This window comes from Schistocerca nitens, chromosome 10, assembly GCF_023898315.1.
Source record: "Schistocerca nitens isolate TAMUIC-IGC-003100 chromosome 10, iqSchNite1.1, whole genome shotgun sequence".
Classification (NCBI taxonomy): Eukaryota; Metazoa; Arthropoda; class Insecta; order Orthoptera; family Acrididae; genus Schistocerca; species Schistocerca nitens.
In genome coordinates this window covers 152,336,863-152,346,059 of record NC_064623.1, presented here as the reverse complement: position 1 = coordinate 152,346,059, position 9,197 = coordinate 152,336,863, and the positions used below count along the sequence as shown (strand labels likewise).

General features: G+C 44.9%; 1 pseudogene; it reads left to right on the top strand.

Moving 5' to 3' along the window:
• Nucleotides 1-8,500: 8,500 nt before the first annotated feature.
• On the top strand, nt 8,501-8,599 carry LOC126210886 (U6 spliceosomal RNA; annotated as a pseudogene).
• The last annotated feature ends 598 nt before the right edge of the window (nt 8,600-9,197 follow it).

Below are 9,197 nucleotides of genomic sequence, written 5' to 3'. Positions count from 1 at the left end.
TCGATTTTATACTGCCTTACGTGTTTCGGCCTTACAACCTTCTCAAATACTCTACAAGGGAAGTACATGTACAGTTACATAAACCATACCTCGTACAAACGGAAGAAGCAAGCACTATGTGAAAAACACTGATAAAGTACATAATATGCACATCGCAGAAAAGAGAGGTAGAACTGAGCAAGTATTTGTAACACATTCCAGTTGACAAACATGGATACAAAGAATCTGGTCTACATTGTTTGGTGACGTCTGAGTGGAAACTGACTCACTGGACCAATCGAAGTAGTGGGTGAAGAAGCCGCCAGATGGCAGTACTATACGGGGTTTACGAAAATTTTGTATTTTGAAATACAGTAGTAGTGATACAGTTCATTTATACAATGTATTTTTAAAATAAACGTTCCGTTATACCTATTACATGACCCAGTTTACTATTTAACAAATATCCGTCTGGTGTACGGAGACTACCACTCCAACATGGCGTCAATGTATATAAATGTAATTAAAATAACTCAGCATCTATCTGTTCAAGAAAATAATGTGTTACAATAAATGGATAAATTTAGTATCCATTAATGCATACATAAAAACGTTAAAGTGAGTATATTGGTATTCTAGCCATAGGATGAAACAAGTATACAAAGTTACATGGAAATTTGGCAGAGGTAAACATTAGTGTATATAATAAAACACAAAATTTAATATATCTAAGGACAGGAACGCATCAGATGAATGTGTATTTAATATACAGATCAAGATAATATTAAAAATTAGCATCTGTCAAATCTTGTGATCATGCAGGATGTGCAACCTGTTACTCAAAGGCTGTGATATTGAGTGTACCATAAAAAGAAACTGCCCGGATTTCAGCTCGCATCAGTGGAACAAACCTACTATTTCCTCGTCGTGTCGTCATTGTGGTAGGATCCAAACTTGCTGTTCTTGTCACACTATTGGCCTGAGCCCCTCTCGGATTACTTGTTCGGTAGTCAGTTGTTTGTGTGCTTTGTCAGTACGATGTTCCCGTGTCGCTTAGACGCCGTAAGATGTGTTATCGCAGCCGTTACGTCCATCCTGCGTGTATGCTGGGTTGCCATCGCCGCCTTCCCCAGTGGCCATCATCTACTCTCACCATACTTTCTCTCTATGAATATCCTTTTTCGTTCTGTAAATAAGCTATCAGACTTCTGAAAGAATATAATACTTATGAATCTAAAAAAAAAAAAAAAGAAACTCGGTGCTCACTGGTGTGAACAGTACCGAACTATCGTTTTCATAAGTCATGCTTGCGCTATACTGACACGAAATGTTTACACTAGAAAGAAAAAAAGAAAACTGGTAGAAACGGCGGAGGTGAAGATGACTTTGGGTTCTGTACAAGTGTAGGGTCAATTGAGGCAGTACTTACTTTAAGTATTGACTTAGGGATAGCTATTGAGAGTGTTGACTGGAATACATTGACATTCTGAAGACAGCAGGGACAGAAAATTTGTATACAGCTTACAGAAAACGGACCAGTTAGAAGAGTCGAAGGGTATGAAATGGAAGCAGGGCTTGAGAAGGGAGTCAGATAGGATTTTAGTCTGTCTCTGATGTTATTCAGTGTGTGCATTGAACAAACAGTGAACGAAACCAAAGAAAAATTTGGAAAATGGAATAATGTTTGAGGAGAAGCAATAAATCTTTCTAGACCATAAGAAAATACAATCACAAACACACATTTGACATAACAAGTGACACTATCAATTAGCCCAACGGTCTAAGGCGCTGCAGTCATGGACTGTGCAGCTGGTCCTGGCGGAGGTTCGAGTACTCCCTCGGGCATGGGTGTGTGTGTTTGTCCTTAGGATAATTTAGGTTAAGTAGTGTGTAAGCTTAGGGACCGATGACCTTAGCAGTTAAGTCTCATAAGATTTCACACACATTTGAACATTTTTTTGACACTATCATAAACGCAGCCTCAGAGCACCTGCAAGATCAGAAACAGGCCCCAGATAGATACAAGGTACACAGGCTGAACAGGTTCGCTCTAAAGACTTCTGATTACCAAAAAGAGTTGGTCACTATAAAACATATAGCACTGGAAAATCGACACAAAGAAACACCGATAGACAAACTAAACAGGAAAATAGAGGCACAAATAATGAAAAAACTAACCAAACCACATCAACACATACAACCTGCACAACCACAAAAAATGGCATACAGTGACCTACCGTAACAAATTCACCACATGAAATATGTAACACATTCAAAACAAGGCATAAACTTTGTTTACAAAACAAACAACTGAACACAAAAACGAATCCCAAAACTGAAATCAAAACATTACAGGTACCAACAATGTAGTATCTATCAATTCAGTTGCAGAGACTGTGAAAAATGTATGGCACATTGGGACATCTCCTCCCTTTCTAAGAAAACGTCCATGTAAAAAACGAATTAACACAAAATAAACAGTTGCTCAATGACAAAATAAACCAGACACTGTATAACATAACTGAGATACCAAGGCATAGTCAGTTTGGTACTGGCAGGGAATGTGTGGAGGGAGGGGGTATAAAAATCGTAAAGGAAAACCAAAGGCAGGAAGCTAGTCGAAGATATCAGGTTGCACCGAGCGCGGAACCGCACCAACCCAGTCTTCTGGCTGAAGACCACAACAAAAATAAGGCTGAGATGTTAAACAGCGCACCCCACAGGCACCTCTCCATACTGCAGTTCTGCTGTCAGTAGCATTCGGACAAGTAGTCCGGCCCCATCCGTCAGCGAGATTCCCTGCCCCGTAAGGAGCTGCGTAGATTTCTGTCACACTTGCGACGGCGGCAGCGGTCAGCGGCAATTTCCGTGTCGCGTCCTCGGGCTGCCACCGCCTGTATGACGTCCGCTGATTGGGTGAGTCAGGCAGCGTGATTCAGCGTCTCCCGGAAACCAGACAGCGGAGACCAGGCCGTACTCTCACTGGAAAAGCTGAGCACTGTAAGGGGAACCCTGGGGCTGAGGCCACGTCACGCGGCGCACAGACAGCGTCCAATACATCTGCGGGGGCGGGGCCCTTCAAGATACGCTAAGGGAGTGCTGGGTACGGGTGCACAGTTAAGGAGGAAAATGCCAGTCTTAGTGTCAGATTTGCCCATTTCTTTTATTACTATTTATCTGTATAGACACCAATCTACCAACGAATCTTAAGACAAATACAATAACAGAGAGAACTTTACGGGTCAAGGCTTCCGACTCGACTGATACGATGCAGTAAGAATTCCTCTCCTGTCCCAACCTCTTCATCTCAGAGTAGAACTTGCACCCTGTTTCCTCAATTGTTTGTTGGATATATTCCAGTAACTGCCTTCCCATACAGTTTTTACCGTTGACAGCTCTCTCTAGCACTATGATGTCTTGACAGATGTTCTGTTATCTCATCCCTTCTTCTTATCAATGTTTTCCGCATTTTTTTTCTCTTATCAGTTCTGTGGAGAACCGGCTCATTTCTCATCTAATAAAATCCAGATGGAGTTGTAAAACTAGTGTATCACCAACTGTGACATGCTCGCGTATACAAACAGTGATCCAATACTGTCAAATGTTTTTTATTCCAGTCTTTGATCGCAATATGAATTCTTTAGACGATGACCAGTTTCAGTCCGTAATGACCATCCTCAGATCTTTTTTACACCATCACTTTAGGACATGGTGTAAAAAAGATGTGACGATGGTCATCACTTTAGGACAGGGCTTAACAACTGGCCGGATTTGAGCGCAAGTACTCGCGTCTGCTCAGGCACGTGCTCGCGAGCAGGTGCAAGGTCGCCGAGTAGGGAGGGAGGGGAGGGAGGGGAGGGAGGGGAAATGCGCGCGCACGTTTGGATGTGATCTCGCGTTCTTAGCAGATTTAACTAGTCATCTGAATGCTTTGAACATTTTACTACAAGCTAAAGATCTGCTAATTACTCATTTCATACATCGAATACGAGCTTTTAAAATGAAATTGACACTTTGGGTGAGTCAGCTGGAAACAGGAAACCTAGCTCATTTTCCTAAATTTTCATCCATGCAAGATGTTCACAAAGACTGTGAACGTTATTCACATAGTTTAGTTGATCACCGCTTTCAAGATCTGACAGCACTAGACAGTGATTTTGATCTGTTCTCTCGATATTCAGTGAATATTTAAGAGATTCGTCCTGAGCTGCAGCAAGAAATTATTGACCTGCAGTGTGACAGAGAATACAGAGACAAATTTCAGAACAAGAAAAACATTTTGGAATTCTACAGACACTTCCCTCAGGATAGATTTCCTCATTTGCACAAACTGGCGGCTACAATAATATCAATGTTCGGTTCCATGTATGTTTGTGAACAACTGTTCTCTGCAATGAAATGTAACAAGACGCGCCTGAGAAACGCATTGTCTGATCGAAATTTAAACTGCACGCTGCGCATAAAATGCACAAGAACAATTACTCCGAACATAGTCGCAATTGTAAAGGGCAAAAAGTACAAGCTAACCGAGAATCCCACACTTCAGTGACACCTTTATTGTGTAACAGTTCACAAATTAATACGAATGTAGAGGCATACACTAAGCTAATAAAATTATGTGGCACGTGTACATTCTCCTTTATTTGTTTCATTTGTCGCAGTAATAATTCGCGAGTGATATCCCTGCAGGTGGCCGCGGATTTACATTGACTGGCAGCAGCTGTTGTGTGCCCCACGTGACTCTCCCCACTCTCCGCTCTGGTCCGGTAGTGGGGGTAGCGTGATCGCGCTGCTCCGTGCTCGCGCCTTGCTGCTCACACCTTGCTCCGCGAGCACGTATGTTGTGAAGCCCTGCTTTAGTACACGGTGTAAAAAAGATCTCAGGATGGTCATTACGGACTGAAACCGGTCATCGTCTAAAGAATTCATATTGTGATCAAAGACTTAAATAAAAAACATTAAAACTACTGTAGGCTACCGTAGACCATCATAAGTAAGCGGTGACTACCGTAGTTTCCCTAGACCCCTTGGTCACTTAAGGTCACAGCCACAACACCTGCACATTAAGTGTGTTGCAGAGCTATCAGGCGTTACCGCATTTCCATCGATTTGTTTACATATGTGATCAGTGTTTAGTAGTTTCCCCTAGAAACCGGAAGCGGTGAGTGGTCTAGAAACTGATGGAGGATACATAAAGAGCCACGCAACCTACAGAACATTTTTGATTTACATTGTCATCCTCCAGTCCATTACTTAAAAATCACTAGTATTTATAGCAAAATTGAAATTGCCGACGATTAATTCAGATTTTCTTCGAAAATTGTTGACTATTAACATCAAACAGAGGGATGAAATCGTAATTTCCTTAAAAAGAGAAAAAAAAATCAAACCGCTTCAGTCCTTCGGTGAACGTGTATAAAACTTGTTTCTGACATTGAAGAACAACTTTCGCACTTATCACTATAATAGAAAACTCTTGCCCTTTTTTCCATGATCTGTTTCAGTGAGATTAAACATATACGGCACCGTAAGCAATACTCAGATTGCCTGTGAAATCCACATGAAAGAGATCAGTGGATCAGTGTGTCCAAACAGACACACAGGCAAACGCCGCAGTTGTAGATTAATCTTCAACTGACGATTCTTTTTGTGATGCGATTTTAATGAAATAGATCCAGCACGGTGCCCTAAGCAGTGCTAAGTGCCAAAAAAACAGTCCACGTAATAAACACGTTGCTGCACTGTCTGAACACGATAGCTCTTTAAGTATTTGGTGAAGTAATAGCCTATACAAGAAGCACATTTGTTCTTTAAGTGCAAAATTCACGCAGGGCGTCGAAAACAGTCCAGTTGGTTATCCTAACTACGCTCTTCGGATTCTAAAGCTTTCACATTATTTTTTTATGCAGTAGCTTACGGCGACAAACACTTTAAGTTCACTGTCCCCGTTGCAGGCCTAAAGACTCAGTAACCACTCCAGTGGTCACACATCGTAGTTTTCAAGTCGTTTGTGGGGTGATATTTCACGACATAGAGCACATCAATATACACTCCTGGAAATGGAAAAAAGAACACATTGACACCGGTGTGTCAGACCCACCATACTTGCTCCGGACACTGTGAGAGGGCTGTACAAGCAATGATCACACGCACGGCACAGCGGAAACACCAGGAACCGCGGTGTTGGCCGTCGAATGGCGCTAGCTGCGCAGCATTTGTGCACCGCCGCCGTCAGTGTCAGCCAGTTTGCCGTGGCATACGGAGCTCCATCGCAGTCTTTAACACTGGTAGCATGCCGCGACAGCGTGGACGTGAACCGTATGTGCAGCTGACGGACTTTGAGCGAGGGCGTATAGTGGGCATGCGGGAGGCCGGGTGGACGTACCGCCGAATTGCTCAACACGTGGGGCGTGAGGTCTCCACAGTACATCGATGTTGTCGCCAGTGGTCGGCGGAAGGTGCACGTGCCCGTCGACCTGGGACCGGACCGCAGCGACGCACGGATGCACGCCAAGACCGTAGGATACTACGCAGTGCCGTAGGGGACCGCACCGCCACTTCCCAGCAACTTAGGGACACTGTTGCTCCTGGGGTATCGGCGAGGACCATTCGCAACCGTCTCCATGAAGCTGGGCTACGGTCCCGCACACCGTTAGGCCGTCTTCCGCTCACGCCCCAACATCGTGCAGCCCGCCTCCAGTGGTGTCGCGACAGGCGTGAATGGAGGGACGAATGGACACGTGTCGTCTTCAGCGATGAGAGTCGCTTCTGCCTTGGTGCCAATGATGGTCGTATGCGTGTTTGGCGCCGTGCAGGTGAGCGCCACAATCAGGACTGCATACGACCGAGGCACACAGGGCCAACACCCGGCATCATGGTGTGGGGAGCGATCTCCTACACCGGCCGTACACCACTGGTGATCGTCGAGGGGACACTGAATAGTGCACGGTACATCCAAACCGTCATCGAACCCATCGTTCTACCATTCCTAGACCGGCAAGGGAACTTGCTGTTCCAACAGGACAATGCACGTCCGCATGTATCCCGTGCCACCCAACGTGCTCTAGAAGGTGTAAGTCAACTACCCTGGCCAGCAAGATCTCCGGATCTGTCCCCCATTGAGCATGTTTGGGACTGGATGAAGCGTCGTCTCACGCAGTCTGCACGTCCAGCACGAACGCTGGTCCAACTGAGGCGCCAGGTGGAAATGGCATGGCAAGCCGTTCCACAGGACTACATCCAGCATCTCTACGATCGTCTCCATGGGAGAATAGCAGCCTGCATTGCTGCGAAAGGTGGATATACACTGTACTAGTGCCGACATTGTGCATGCTCTGTTGCCTGTGTCTATGTGCCTGTGGTTCTGTCAATGTGATCATGTGATGTATCTGACCCGAGGAATGTGTCAATAAAGTTTCCCCTTCCTGGGACAATGAATTCACGGTGTTCTTATTTCAATTTCCAGTAGTGTATGTACATATGTTTTTAACGTTTTCAAACTTTTCCTTGTGTAGACCGTCAAATCCTGCATATGTCCAAGCAAATCTGAACATGTCCTGGAATTTTGGAAAGCGAAGTTGATTATGTGAGAGTGTCTGAACTTTGATAATTGTCCGTGCGATTAGTAGAAGAAAGGACGTGCCTCTCCAATGGGAACCGAAAACATTTGATCGCAAGGTCATAGGTCAACCGATTCCTCCACAGGATAACACGTCTAATATATTCTATACGACACTGGTGACGGCATGTGCGTCACATGACAGGAATATGTTGTCGACCCACCTAACTTGTACACTTGGCGAATGGGTAAAAAGATTCTTCTATCCTGCCCGATTTAGGTTTTCTTGTAGATGTGATAACCACTCCCAATAATGTGATGAAAACATAAGAGTTTGTCACATGAACTGCAACAACAGTCGCACAGTTTTCCCTGTGCTCTGTCAAAACATATGTTTTTAACGTTTTTCCGCTGTAGTCGACTGACGTCGTGTGTTTCGATATTTGTTTAGGTGTAGCGTCCCCATACTACGGCGGTGTTACCTCGCATCGGACGGACAGATAATAATTGTCTGAAAACAAAAGATTAAAATTTTCGCTCGACGGAAGGCTTGAATCGAGGACCTCTCGTCCCGCAGCTGCTAACGCTAACCACGGGACCACGGCGCTGCTCAGCTCATACCCTCTTTGATGTTGCATATCTGCAACATGGACTCCTCAGTTTGTATATTTTGCTTATTTTTTTCATAGTTCCACACAACTTCTTCCTGTTTTCATGATTGATCTGTGTTCAGTTTCTCGAGGCCTATCTACTGTGCCAACTTATAACTAAATCTGAGGGAGGTGCGATGGGGAGGTTCCCTTGTGAGTCAATTGTTACAAACGAGTGTTCGATTCTAGTTCGGAAACCATCAGCTGTGGAGGTGTGTAATAAGATGTGCAGAGTGGCATCGAACTGCAGTATTTCTCGCTACGTCCAACACGTTCATCGTACTCCGGAGTCCGCCCCCATAGCTGAATGGTCGTACTCGCTTCGGCGGTACACATACTAAAATTGGAACGATACAGAGAAGATTAGCATAGCCCCTGCGGAAGGATGACACGCAAAATCGTGAAGCGTTTACGCAGCAAACTGCGCGTCGACATGTGAACTGAAGGACGCACGAACATCGACGTTTCGAACGCACATTGCGGTCCATGGATTCCGCTCCCCGGCCACGTCTGGCTGAGGGTCGGCTACGTATACTGAAGCGCGCCGCGTTTGCCCCGCTTCGGAGACCTGGGAGTGTCGTGGCCGCCTGTGGAGCCGGCCGCGTCTCCTTGAACGTGGGATGCGCGCCCGTCGCCTGGCGGTTTAAAAAACAAAAAACGAAAAGAGACAAAAAATAAAGAAACTAAAAAAAGAAAAAAAGAAAAGAAATGTCGGCCGTTGTAGCCGAGCAGTTCTAGGCGCTTCAGTCCGGAACCGCGCTGCTGCTATGGTCGCAGGTTCGAATCCTGCCTCGGACATGGACGTGTGTGATGTCCTTAGGTTAGTTAGATTTAAGTAGTTCTAAGTTCTAGGGGACTGATGACCTCAGATGTTAAGTCCCATAGTGCTTAGAGCTATTTAAACCATTTAAAGCCGGCACGGTAGCTCAGCGTGTTTGGTCAGAGAGCTGGTTGGCCTCTGTAATAAAAAAAACTGAGTGGAAGCATCAATAAACGAACTTTAACGGCTA